Genomic DNA, 15,074 nt, shown 5'->3' with positions numbered 1-15,074 from the left:
CCACGTTGGCCAGGAACATCTATAATGGCTCTGTGGCCAATGACGTTTCTCCCCCTTCTTCTGCTCTTTGCAAGGTTGAACCCAGCCTCATCTATAAAGATGAACTCATGTGGGATTGCATGAGCATCCATTTCCAGTATTCCCTGAAAACAAAGAACAAAAGCAGTCAATATGGTGTTATCCAGTACACTGGGAAACAATGTTGCGTGTAGTGTACTGCAGTCAATATTGTACTTACATCCACATATGCTCGTCTGACGTCTTTGTTTCTTTGAGAGTTTCTCTCAAATGGCACCTTATAAAGTTGTTTCATTCGGATTTGGTTTCACTTGAGAATGCGAGCCAATGTGGACAGACTGACTCGTTGAATGTTGTTGAATATGGTGTTGTCTTGGATGATGTGGCTTTGAATTTCTCGTAATCTGATTTCATTATTTTCCAAAACCAAGTTTACAATGTTAGCTTCCTGTACCCCGGTGAACATTTGGCCCCTTCCTCCACCATGGTTGCGTCTCTCAGTCCTTTAGAAAAACAAAAAAAACAAAAATATAGGGCTTGGACAATGCAGCCTAAAGATATTTCCCCCACAGTAGAGTAAATTCTACAGGAAATTTGTGCAGTTAGTGTATGACATCAACCATTCATGAAGTAAACAGGTGTCACCCAACTGATACACTATGACATGGGGTTTACTACATAGTGTGAAAGAAATTTCTCAAGTTGGGCTGCACTCTCTGTCCAGCCTCTCGCATTGTCAGCCCATGGTTGATGACATGATCAACTCAGGTTGCTCTGATTTCATTTGAAAGTTGTCTTCTTTGGCCATGAACTCCATGAACAACTCTACCCCTACCTCTCACTCTTCCTCCCCCTCTCATTCTCAACCTCCCTCTGTATCGGCTTCCATTTTTGTTGTAAAACAAAAGGTGCTCACCTGTGGTCTTTTCATAGTGCTTACTTCCTGATTGAAGTAGTAACATTTAACCATTGAGGTGTTTGGCCAGGTGGCACATGTATTGGCCAATTAGCTCATGTAGTGTCATTTTGAATGGCTGTGTTTTGAAATGGCAAACATGTGACTTTATGTCAGATTGTTGTGTCTTATGCAGAGAACCGTGTGAAGTGCATTTAAAAAGTGCCATTTTGAATTGCAAAATAGAAAATGTGTTTAGACTTTGAGACTTGAGAAGAGGTTTTGCTCTCTGTGTGTCAGTTTAATAATTGTGCTGTGCATGTCATTTTATTGTGTTAGCAATTGGAAAAAAACTGTAATATTACAGTTCAGCAATGTGTGTGTGCGCATGTGCGTGTGTGCGCGTGCCAGGCTGCGCGTGCATGCATGTGTCTAAGCATTTTGTCCTTTTGATGACCACCTATCTCACAGTCTTATATTAATTCCAGGACAGTCTGTGATGTGCCTTTAGCTGAGTTCAAGTGTACAGTACGAGGATCCATAAGGAACTGAGAGAGAACACAGTGAATGTCTGCCAGGAAACAAACAGTAGAAAGTGATGGCAAAGCAAAGGGTTGGGGGGTAGAAACACCCACACACAAATCAATGCACGTAGACACAAGGAAACACACACACTTACATTCCATTCTTCCCTCGGCCGTGTGTGTGTGTGTGTGTGTGTGTGTGTGTGTGTGTGTGTGTGTGTGTGTGTGTGTGTGTGTGTGTGTGTGTGTGTGTGTGTGTGTGTGTGTGTGTGTGTGTGTGTGTGTGTGTGTGTGTGTGTGTGTGTGTGTGTGTGTAAGAGAGAGAGAGAGAAAGAGACAGAGAGAGAAAAGGTTGGCAGCAGTCCCAATAAGCGGCCACATTCTCTCCCTCTGGCCAAACAGCAGAAAGAATAGAGAGATACATTTCCTATAGAACATCACCAAACAAGAACAGCATAGAGGGGTGTGTGTGTGTGTGTGTTATTTACTATATTTGCCACAGGTAGTAGTTGGGTGAGGGAGGTTGCATTTGTGAATCAATTAAAAGGAGAGTTTGGAACGGTGACGATGCTTTGGCATGTGGCAGTGTGTGTGTGTGTATGTGCGGTGCACGCCAGTTTGTGTGTGTGTACAGTACATATGTGTGGCCCAGTGTGTGTCAGAGAGAGTCCATGCTTCAGAGTATCTGTCCAGATGCTCGTGGCAAGGGGTGACCTCAGCTCTGCCAGTCAGACAGTCTGGCCCTGTGGCACAAACACACACACACACACACACACACGCCAGTGAAGGACACACGAACGTCCAAAACACACATGCACTAGCATGCCAAAATTATATACTGACTAGAGGGCATTTAAACTTCCCAAACAGCTAGTGAAAGAGGAGCTACACAAAAGTATGTGGACACCTGCTTGTCGAAAATCTCATTCCAAAATCATTGGCATTAATATGGAGTTTGCCATCCCTTTTCTGCTTCAACAGCATCCACTCTTCTGGAAAGGTTTTCCATTAGATGTTGGAACATTACTGAGGGGACTTTCTTCCATTCAGCCACAAGAGCATTAGTGAGGTTGGACACTGATGTTGGAAGATTAGGCCTGACAGTTGGCGTTCAAATTCATCCCACAGGTTTTGGATGGGGTTGAGGTCAGGAATCTGTGCAGTCAAGTTCTTCCACACCGATCTCGATAAACCATTTCTGTATGGACCTCGTTTTGTGCATGGGGGCATTGTCATGCTGAAACAGGAAAGGGCCTTCCCCAAACTGTTGTCACAAAGTTGGAAGCACAGAATCGTCTAGAAAGTCATTGTATGTTGCAGCGTTAATTTCCTTTCACTGGAACTAAGGGGCCCGAACCATGAAAAACAGCCCCAGACCATTATTCCTCCTTCACCAAACTTTACATTTGGCACTATGCAATCGGGCAGGTACTGTTCTCCAGGCATCCGCCAAACCCAGATTTGTCTGTCGGACTGCCAGATGGTGAAGCATGATTCATCACTCCAGAGTCCACCATTCCAGCCAACGCTTGGCATTTTGCATGGTGATCTTAGGCTTGTGTGCGGCTGCTTGGCCATGGAAACCCATTTCATGAAGCTCCTGACGAACAATTCTTATGCTGACATTGCTTCCAGAGGCAGTTTGGAACTCGGTAGTGAGTGTTGCAACCGAGGACAGACAATTTGTATGCGCTTCAGCACTCAGTGGTCCCGTTCTGTGAGCTTGTGTGGCCTACCACTTCGCGGCTGAGCCGTTGTTGCTCCTAGATGTTTCCACTTCACAATAACAGCACTTATAGTTGACCGGGGCAGCTCTAGCAGGGCAGGAATTTTAGGAACTGACTTGTTGGAAAGGTGGCATTCCATGACGGTGCCACGTTGAAAGTCATTGAGCTCTTCAGTACAGGCCATTCTATTGCCAGTGTTTCTCTAAGGAGATTGCATGACTGTGTGCTCGATTTTATACATCAATCAGCAACGGGTGTGGCTGAATAGCCGAATTTGAAGAGGTGTCCACATTTTCCCCTGAATCATTCCACTGCTTATTTTAAATCCAATGTATATTTCAACCTGTATAACTCAGCATCTCCATTCTCAAGGCTGTAACATGGTAACACTGTACTACTTACTATATTATGATAGTGATATAAGTGTTGCCTGAAGAACTCAATGCATCTCCTCAGTTATACTGCATAAAACCAATATTTTTAAAGTGCAGTTGTTCTGTTCTGAATATATATTGAAACTTTACCCCAGGACGTATAAATCAAACACATATATCAAACACACATACGCACACATACGCACACACATACACACCTGCACACACACAATGACATTAGCTGAGGTGGGAAAGTAATTTTAAGCCAATGTTGAGCCCTGTATATCAGGCAACACAGCAGAATGTAAAACCTTATTACAGTACCATCATCACACATAATGAGATCAAAGATGCAATCTGTATATACTCTTTAATCTGTGTGTATGAGATAGAGAGAGAAAGAGTCTGGGAGAGAAATAGAGAAAGAGTATTGCATGTGAAAAATGGAGAAAGAGATAGAAAGAGAAATCGAGAAAATATAATATTGTGCAAGAATAATGCGTAAGAGAATTAGTGTGAGAAACAAAGAGAGGAAGAGGGAGCTGTCGATGGTCATTTGCAGTCCTCCTTGTTAACCACTGACTGTATTGTTTAATGACGCCTGCTCTGTCCTTGCTGAGGCCAATGATGTATATAAACCCTGGATTGCTGATGTTATGTATTGGCCATTGAGAAGCCACCGGTCGGCAATATTGGGACTCCCAGTAGGAGCAGTCCTCCATAGGAATGAATGGAATTCTAAAGTATTTCACTTAAATGTATTTTATTTTTTTCAAAATGTTCTCCCCTTTTTCTCCCCAATTTCGTCATTTCCAATTGGTAGTTACAGTCTTGTCCCATCACTGCAACTCCCGTACGGACTCGGGAAAGGCGAAGGTCGAGAGCCGTGTGTCCTCCGAAACAAACCAGCCAAGCCGCACTGCTTTTTAAAACAATGCACGCTTAACCCAGAAGCCAACAATGTGTCGGAGGAAACACTGTACACCTGGTGACCGTGTCAGCGTGCATGCGCCCGGCCCGAAACATGAGTCACTAGAGAGCGATGGGACAAGGACATCCCAGCCAGACAAGCCCTCTCCTAACCCGGACGATGCTGGGCCAATTATGCATCGCCTCATGGGTCTCCCGGTCATGGCCGGCTGCAACACAGCCCCGGTATCGAACCAGGATCTGTAGTAATACAGCTAGCAGTTCCTTCGACCGCTGTGCCTCTTGGGAGTCCAACACTTAAGGACAAGGACAAAATTACATGTATTTAAGTATTTTTGTTGTTGAAGTGGGGTCAGTAACATTAGTCATCTCTAAAATAACTATACTTGAAGGATTTAAAAAATCAAACATGTCTTTTAAAAGTTTGCATGAAGCTGTGTGTAATAGAATAAACGTGGCATTTCTAAAGCTTCCAAAATATTGTTTACAATGGTGAGGGCGCTGTGGAGGCACGTGCCAAAACGGAGGCACAGTGGCTTCAACACAGCACCCCCTTATCAGTCCTCTAGTGTATTTATAAATTGGCTGAGCTGGGCTGTCTACAGTACCACCATCCAGACTGGTGACTGCTGCTCTCAGCTGGACGTCTATGGACCATAACCAGTCACAACATCATCATGCCAAAGCCAGTGGAGGATAAGCAGTCTACCTCCTCTTCAATCTCTCCAACTGAGAATTGTTATTCCATCCACCCATCTGCTTTTCAAACTCGTCATCACTTCATCTCTCTCTCTCTCGCTCTCTCTCTCTGTCTCTGTCTCTCACCCCCATATTCTCTCCATCCTCATTTTGATTTTCAACTTTCAAACTTTAAGCTGTCTAAAATACCTCCACTAAAAGTACAACCAAGCATGAGGGTGATGTACTGTACTGAACACATGATAGATCAGCAGCATTCACTATTGATACCATCAATATTTTCATACATGGCTTGGCAAGAGTGGATCCAGAGCTGCAATTCAGCAATATGGTTTTATTTTGAGCGCTTATCTTTGATCCTGGTCAGTGCTGATCTAGGATCAGGTCCCCCCTGTTCATGTAACCTTACTCATTGTGATCTAAAAGGCTAAATGGATCCTAAATTAGCACTTCAACACTTAATACATACAGCCTCTTGTATTCTGTACAGAAACAGAGTGACAGACTGATAGAAAGGTGTTTTCTCATACCATCACTTAGTGTATATTAATGGGTTCCTATGAGGGCCAGAGGCAAGACGCTGCTCCCATTAATAAATTAGTTACAGAGAGCTGCTGCTTATCACTCGCTCTCCCTCTGCCTATCTCTCAATCTCCCTCACAGAATGTACAGAACACGAATAGCTAGTCCCCTTCAGTATTAATGATATGTACATACTGCAGGCTCTGGTACTGGAAGAGGATTTAAATGTTTAACAATGCTCCATACATCACACCAAGGGCATGTGGACAGCGATTTATCAAAGGAGAGTCATCTTGAAATCCCCGTTGAGGAAATAAAGTAAAGGCACTTATGGATCAATTAGTTAACATATAAAGTGGTGTTATCATATGACCAAGTACAATACAGTACAGTGATTGTATAGTCAGATAAAGAAGGGATATACTGTATGGGCCAGGAGTTATTCCTGACCACGTAATCTTTTCAAGGAAAACTCTTGGCCCTAGTTATAGTACACAAAAAAAAATATGCTCTCGAGAGCCAAAAAGGGTTCTTCAGCTGTTACTATAGGAGAAGCCTTTGAAGAACCTTTTTTTGGATCTAGGTAGAACCCTTTTGGTCCAGGTTTCGGTCCTTTTTGTTTCAGGTAGAATACTTTTGGGTTCCCGAAAGGGTTCTACCTAGAACCAAAAAGGCTTATCCTATGGGGACGGTCAAAGAACCCTCTTGGAATCGCTTTTTTCTAAGAGTGTATATGGTATTGGACATTGTTGATTGACTCCTTTGTCGTCTTCTGTTGGCAGTCCAATTCCATTGCATTAGCTTTTGTGAATCATCGAAAACTCACTACAGTTCTCCCTTTGGAATATACAGTATTTCATTCAGACAGCTATCATGACAGAGCACACCGTGTAATTACCATGTCACAGGAACGACACAGTCTTGGTTGTCACAAACAGTGAATCTTAACTTTAAACCACAGCTTGTCATAATGTTTTATCACATCACATTAGAATTTGTGGAGGATGTCTGTCATCTAGGAACTTATGGTTTTCAAGTGTAATGAGTTACAGCTCAGTTACAGCGGTGTGTGGTATTTTGTTGGGACAGTGTATTGCACACTGCTTATAAATTGTAATACACTAACCCTAACCCCACCAAAACCCCAATGAGGTCATCTTACAGTATCCCTCCCAAATAGAGGAGTAAGGTATGGTGTGGTAACATCTGTTTTGGATTAACACACACACATAAACAAGGTTAAAACTACTGGGAGCAAGTATAGTGAAGTGCTGTGAAGAAATGTATCGCTGAATTGAATCCATCTCTCACAGTCAAAGACAAACTCAAAGACAATATGTGGGAGAATATTTCAATATTTATATGGCTGCCTTGAATATAATAGAATTCCTCTCTTAAAAAAAGGCTTTAATGTTCCATGTAATAAAATAAAAAAGTGTCAACAAATACCAGCCCATTTCCTTCAGCTAGCCTAATGCTACACACCCCTCATTAGATAAATCACAACACTACAAGCCATGCCATGTCCCTTCACCTTCCATTAGGCTGCATGCCAGCCAGACATCGTGGATCAATACCTTTGACTAGCAATTACCTCCATCCATCAGAGAGCGATTTCAGGGTAAGTCCCAAATGCCACCCTACTCCTATATAATGCACTATGGTTCAGACCCAAATTGCATCCTATTCTCTATAAAGTGCACTACCTTTGCTGATCATCAGTATGTGTGGGCTGTGATAACAGTGTGAGTGATATGGTATGTGTGGGCTGTGATAGCAGGGTGAGTGATGTGGTATGTGTGGGCTGTGATAGCAGTATGAGTGATATGGTATGTGTGGGCTGTGATAGCAGTATGAGTGATATGGTATGTGTGGGCTGTGATAGCAGGGTGAGTGATGTGGTATGTGTGGGCTGTGATAGCAGTATGAGTGATATGGTATGTGTGGGCTGTGATAGCAGGGTGAGTGATGTGGTATGTGCGGGCTGTGATAGCAGGGTGAGTGATGTGGTATGTGCGGGCTGTGATAGCAGGGTGAGTGATGTGGTATGTGTGGGCTGTGATAGCTGGGTGAGTGATGTGGTATGTGTGGGCTGTGATAGCAGGGTGAGTGATGTGGTATGTGTGGGCTGTGATAGCAGGGTGAGTGATGTGTGCTGCTAGTCATTCCAGTCCAAACTAGCTTAGGCAATAACTGGTACTGAATATGGTTACAGTGACTTAACATCAACCTCTTTAAAAAGGTTACCTCTAACCATCTATATGCAGACAGAAGAAGAACATTGCTTGAGTTAGTATTGGACTGCACAATTCTGAAGAACTATGGACCCATAAAAGCTATTATCATTGAGATGACTAATAGGATCTCTACGGCTATTATGACAAGCCATAAGTCTGCAGCACAGTATTCTCAATGCGGTTCCACCTCCCCACGCCTCCTTCACAGTACGCTCCAGCAGTGCCTACACAGTAAATATCCCTTCTCTCGCTCTCTCTCTCTCCCTTTTCTCTCTGTCTTTTTCTCTCTCTCTGTATGTCTCTCTCTCTATTTATACTGCTCCTTCTCTCCATAATGCTTTATTTGTCCTCTCTCTGTCTCTCTCTCTTCTTAAATCCGAGCATGAAATGAATGCAGTGGCTGATTGGGCACAGTCCTCCCTCGATTCTCATTTGAAATGCTAATGTGGATAGAGGGATGAGAAAAAGAAAGAGAGAGGCGAGAGAGAGCTAGAGAGAGACAGAAAGAGACAGAAAGAGAGAGGAAAAGGGTGAGAGAGAAAGCACGAAGCAAGGAGAGCGAGAAAGAGAGAGAGAGACGGATGGACCGACCAACCAACCGAGAGTGGATGTAAAAGCACGAGAGAGATGGTGCAAGAGAATGAAAGAACAGAGAGCGGGAGAGAGGAAAGAGCGAAGAGGGGGGCGAGATTACACAGTGAATTTCAGAGCAGGTTTTGGGAGCTCCCTCACACACTGTTCTGCTCTGATGTTGAATCACGAAGCTTGCCTGGTGATCCGGGAATGGAGAGATAATACGTGAAGTTATGAAAAAGATTTGAACTAAATTAAGAGAATAGAGAGACTAGATGAGTTTGACAGGGACAGGAGATTAAGATGAGTAAACCCTGATGAATTGCCTAGCCTGTCGGCACCAGAACAAGAAAAGTTAACATGTCTTTTAAACTTCTCTGTGAACCAACACAATGAATGTAGCCTACAATATAAGTCTGTGGTAACTCATATTGTATGTGGCAGAGTCTTGCAGTACAGGCTACGTTGAAGATTTACGAGCTGCCAATTGAGTCAATAGTCACTGTTTTAGTGAGCCTACAGCCACCCAGGGTTGGGGAGTAACGGATTACAAACAAACTGTGACTGTAATCCATTACGTTACCAGCAAAAATATTGTAACCCGATTACAGATACTTTTGAAAAACTAGATGATTACTTCTAGGATGCTTGCGAAACCTTTGACACCCTTCTGCTTTCTCAATGGCATTCAAATCAGCATTGAAAAAAGTTTGTTTGTTCCGCCTGAGCGAGTTCGATCACAAATCAGAGACCCCTATGATGACACACCAAACGCATTTGAACGATCCCGGGAAAATAGCAGAAATAGGCTTTTGAAGGCTACAGTCCAAGATATGTCTACCAATGGTGCGACTGCTGTCGGCATCCAAAGATCAGCAAATTTGAATAAACTCTTGGAGGTAATGACAACAGCAGTTTAAGCTGCCTATCAATCATTGTTTTTGCAGCCAGGGGTGTATTCGTTACGGAAACTGTTTAGCGATTGAGAACCAACCGGAAGCAAAGAGAGAGTTTCTATTGAACAAATTCTGGTAGGTCCTCCCTATTTCATTCTGTTTCCTTCTGTTTAAGAAACGTTTTGCAACAGAATCAGAGTAATGAATAAGACCCAGTGGACAGCCAGTGAAAAGTGCGCTTTTGCAACAGCTGCATGGTGCGGATCCCAGCCTATGGAATAAAAGGTTGTGCTCAATACTGTAAAAAAGGAGTTTGATTTAAGAAGACCACGAGTGGGGTTTTTATTTTCTTCATGGACAATTATTCGGTCGTGCTCAAAGCATGCCATTCCGAGAGCAACATTTATTTTTTAACTCCTTTTTGACAAAAAATATCAAAAACCAATTAGGCTAATTAGTCCTTGGTTTCTGGGTTGTGCTCAGGTAAAACAATTTGGCTAATCTATATTTCACTATTTCCAAGCCCTATTCCTGAAGATCAAGGGGTATTACATTAATTGGAATGACTGGAAATCTGACAGACTCCATTGTTGTTTTAATTGAAAAGATAGATTATTGTTCTTCCACACTGATCTCAACCAACCATGTCTATATGGACCTCATTTAGTGCAAGGGGCTATTGTCTGGAACTAAAGGGTCCTAGCCCGAACCATGAAAAACAGTTCCAGACCATTATTCCTCCTCCACCAAAATGTTCCGGGCATCCACCAAACCCAGATTTGTCCATCGGACTGCCAGATGGTGAGGCGTGATTCAATACTCCAAAGAATGCGTTTCCATTGCTTCAGAGTCCAATGGCAGCGAGCTTTACACCACTCCAGCCGATGCTTGGCATTGCGGAAGGTGATTGTAGGCTTGTGTGCAGCTGCTCGGCCATGGAAACCCATTTCATGAAGCTCCCGACAAACATTGAAAGTCACTGAGCTCTTCAGTAAGACCATACTACTGCCAATGTTTGTCTATGGAGATTACATGGCTGTGTGCTCGATTTTATACACCTGTCAGCAACGAGTGTGGCTGAAATAGCCAAATCCACTAATTTTAAGGGGTGTCCACATACACTATATATATATATAAAAGTACGTCAACTCTAACAGATTTATCCTGCAATATATGTCTTTCAAATGGTAATATACATTGTTCTAATGCCTCTTAAGCAGGTTGACATTTATTGGGATTAGTTTTGTCCTTGAGGCAGAACTGTGCGATTTCTGCTAGATGGGCCAGATGCAAAGTCAAAATTGTCTATATGATAAAAATGTATGAAAACATAAATGAGCTTTTTGGTCTTATTTAAGGTTAGAGCTAGGCATTAGGGTTAGCAGTGTGTTTAAGGTTAAGGTTGTCTTACTTTGTGGCTGTGCCAGGTACTAACCTTCGCCTCTTACAGTTTTTCTCAATTGCTAAAACACTAAAACCCATTGGCTGAACAAAGTTCTCAGTTGCCTGGACTCATTTAGCTAATTATGCAGTCTGTTGTCAATACCATAAACCATTGCACATGGTAAAACACAATTTGCAGATCTCACTTAAGACTTTTCAGCAAAACTCTAAACACATTCTCATTCTCAAAGCACATTCTGCACTCTAATTCACATGTCATCCATACTGGTAAACACAAGTGGCAACAATCAAATACAAATAGAGAAGACATGTCATTGATTGAACAAAACCACTCAAAATTGATTTAACCTGTTTCAAATGATGTAACACAACAAATATAAGCAAGTTCAGAGAGCAAACAAGTTGTTGAAGGTGGGAAGGAGAAAGTCTGAGAATGGATAGAAGAAACAATGTGAGAGGACGAGGACAAGTGCGTATGCGAGCTGGGCGACGAGGAGGAAGAGGAGGAGGAGGGCAAGAAAGAGGAGGACGAAGAGGAAGACAAAGAGTGGAAATATCTGGTGAAATTCGAGCAACAGTTAAAGACCATGTTCTTGTCCATAGACTGACAATGAGGGAAGCAGGACTTAGAGTGCAACCCAATTTGAGACGATTTTCTGTGGCCACCATAGTAAGGACATTCAGAGAAGAGAACAGGTACAGTATACTACTGTATTTTTGTAATTGCAAATTTACTGTACTACACTATATGCAGCTGTTTCAATAGACATTTGTAAAGTTAATCACTGTATGTATTGTACTGCATAAATATGCTTTGTAACTGCACAACTACTTTTTGTAGAATTGCAAGGCTGCCACATGCAGGTGGAAGGACAGCTATATTCACTCGGGAGCAAGAGGCCATTATAGTTGGCATGGTCCTTCAAGATAATGCAATACGACTCAGAGAAATCCAGGAACGAGTGATACAAGACAACACACACTTCCAGGGAATCGACAGTGTGAGCATTTCCACAATTGACCGTGTCCTCCATCATAACAGGATGCGAATGAAACAAGTATACAGAGTACCTTTTGAGCGCAACACACCAAGGGTGAAAGAACAGTGAGCTCAGTATGTGCAAGTAAGTGTACATTCAGAAACATTTACTGTAATCCAGATTGTCTACAGTACTAACACATACTATGTGAATGACATTACTCTTCAGTACATACAATGTATGTGAATCAGAAGCCTAATTGTACTCTACAGTATAGCACTGTCCTGTACGACTTACAAAATCCTACATACAGTATATTGTATTTCTACACAGACAATATTTGACTTGGAATCCTTGGACAGACCCCATGAGTTCATCTTTGTTGATGAAGCAGGCTTCAATCTAACAAAGAGGAGAAGGAGAGGCCGAAACATGATTGGACGGCGGGCCATTGTTGAAATCCCTGGTCAACGAGGTGGCAATGTCACAATCTGTGCTGCTATCAGCAACCATGGTGTTCTACATCACCATGTTACACTCGGGCCATATAACACCCAGCACCTTCTAAGATTTATTGCCAATCTAAGAGATATTTTATTTGAGCAGCAGGTTCAAGAGCAGCAGGGTCAAGATCCAAATGAGAATCCCATTCCCACCTATGTGATAGTGTGGGACAATGTCAGTTTCCACCAAGCTGCTCAGGTAAGGGAATGGTTTAACATCAATGGGCAGTTTATGACCTTGTACCTCCCTCCATACTCGCCTTTCCTGAATCCAATTGAGGAGTTTTTCTCCTCTTGGAGATGGAAAGTGTATGATAGACAACCCTACGCCAGAGTAAACCTGCTGCAAGCCATGGATTTAGCCTGTGGTGATATAGGTGGTGATATAGGTGAGGAATCATGTCAGCTGGATACGACACACAAGAGGCTTCTTCCCCCGTTGCCTCAGGAGGGACAATATTGCTTGTGATGTCAATGAAGTGCTCTGGTCTGACCCAGCCCAAAGACAAGAAGAAGCACATTGATCACGTTTAATCCTTTGATTTTTGTCCCTTTTAGTATTGTATACTGTAGTACAGTGCATTGTAGGCTGTATACTGTACAATGGACAAATTGTATGGCCCTGAACATTGTGCTTTCCATTTATTAACAGTACTGACTGCTCAATAGATTTTGACTGGTTGTAGGTTCATATCAACAAAGAACAAGAATTACAGTATCACAGAGACAAAGGACAAGTTTGTGAGATGCATAGTACAGTACTGTAAAAATAGGGGTACAAGGAGGAGGAAGAACAAAAAACAAAATTGCAAAAAGCAAAGCAGAGTAGTAATTTCTGATCAATTATGAGCTACTATGATAGAACATGTTTTCGTTCATTAAAAAGAATGCCGGAAAAATATGAATATTTTTTTAGATTAAAAATGTACTTCTTCCTGAGAATTGTATCTATTTTTCGGGGGATTGTTTACGGACTGCTTGAGAGTGTATATAATTTTGATCACTTTGTTTATGATTTGAGAGCAGTGTTTGATTTTGAACACAGGTAAAACTATTTTGAGGCGAATGTTTCATTTTGCGAGAGGAGTCAGAGGTTATGTAAATAGTGCTTGAAGAGATGAGGTTTTGTGTTTAATGTTTTCAGGAAATGGAGCAAGGTTTCAGAAATTGTGTTTTAGCAATTGAAAACTAATGGGAAAGTAATCTAAAAGTAACCGAAAATAATCAGATTACATTACTGAGTTAGGGTAATCCAAAAGTTACATTACTGATTATAATGTTGGACAAGTAACTAGCAACTGTAAAGGATTACATTTAGAAAGTAGTCTATCCAACCCTGCAACCACCATATATCCTTGCATACCTATTCAAGTAAAAATACTCAATCCATTGAGTTGCATGCTAATCTGCTAGCATGATAATTCCAAAGTGGAATTCATTGCTAATCTTTTGGCATGCTAATTGCACTGGTGGAATGTCAGAGTAATCCATGCAGTCCTAATGAGGACAAGCGTCTTAAGGCAGAGAGGGATATCTCAGCTCAGTGTGGCTCAGAATCAGTACCAGTAAGAGGGGTGTGGAGGGGATTCTTTTGGGGGGCTGAAGTGGGTCTCTGGGGGGGGTCTAGGTTTCCAGTTTGTCCATGTTTTAAGAACCAATCATGCCCTCAGAACACAGTTGACTCTTTAAAAACACCAACAAGCTCAGTCCCTACTCCCTATGCGTCAGTAAAGTTTACGGTTCCTTAAACTCTGTTCACTTTATTAGCCATTTTCGGCAATTAGATTGTCTCTTTGCAATAGCTCAAAATAAGCCAATGACATGTGCAATCCATACTGACACGGATGACCCGGAATGACCAGACACATAGAGCTACATCATAATCTCTGACGTCTAATAGTGTAGAAATGTCTGATATGCGATGCTATGTGGGTACGATACGCAACATTGTACTAGCTCCTATATACCAGTGGCAGTTTTAAACTTCAACAGGAGTGGTGGTAGATATGACTCTGTTGTTGTTGTTACCCTGCTAGTGCCACTGTGTAGGGGGTCCCACTCCTTTTGCTCGGACCTGATTGTGTAAACCAGGCTTGTCAATTACAGGAGCCTGCTTTCCCCCTGATCTGCTATCTCTCTACCCCTACCTCCCTGCTGCACATCTAGACCAAGCTCTCATCACACACACACACAGCCTTTATCACTCTCTCCTCCCCTGCAATGCTCAGCACACCAGCTTCATCTGTCTCTGTTACCTGCCAAAACAAATTCCCCCAGCCTTCCTTGTGTGTGTGTGTGTGTGTGTGTGTGTGTGTGTGTGTGTGTGTGTGTGTGTGTGTGTGTGTGTGTGTGTGTGTGTGTGTGTGTGTGTGTGTGTGTGTGTGTGTGTGTGTGTGCACCCGCTCAGCACAGTATCCATTTGAGTGAACAGGCTAATAAATCCTGTGTACCTCCTCTTACACTAATGAGGTGGATGACACACTTCTCCTCCTCCTATCTCTCTCCTCTCTCTCTTAGTTTCTCTCTAGAGGCTGCACTGGAGCACAGGGATTCTGGGATTCTGTCTCCTCACAACGGCAACCAAGTTTTCCCTCCGCAAACCTCTTTAGTCCAGAGCTCAGCTGGAACACTGGATAACAACCCCACTGTCCCAGAAAACTACACTCTCCCACCCAAACTAACCCCCAAAACATAAATACAAAAACAATGTACACTATCTTGCTCGTCAAGAGAAAAGCTATTCACAATGTACTTACAAATAGTTCCAAACTTGTCCTGCGAATGTATATACG

The sequence above is a fragment of the Oncorhynchus masou genome, chromosome 4, assembly GCF_036934945.1.
Source record: "Oncorhynchus masou masou isolate Uvic2021 chromosome 4, UVic_Omas_1.1, whole genome shotgun sequence".
NCBI lineage: Eukaryota > Metazoa > Chordata > Actinopteri > Salmoniformes > Salmonidae > Oncorhynchus > Oncorhynchus masou.
This window is presented reverse-complemented; position numbering follows the sequence as displayed.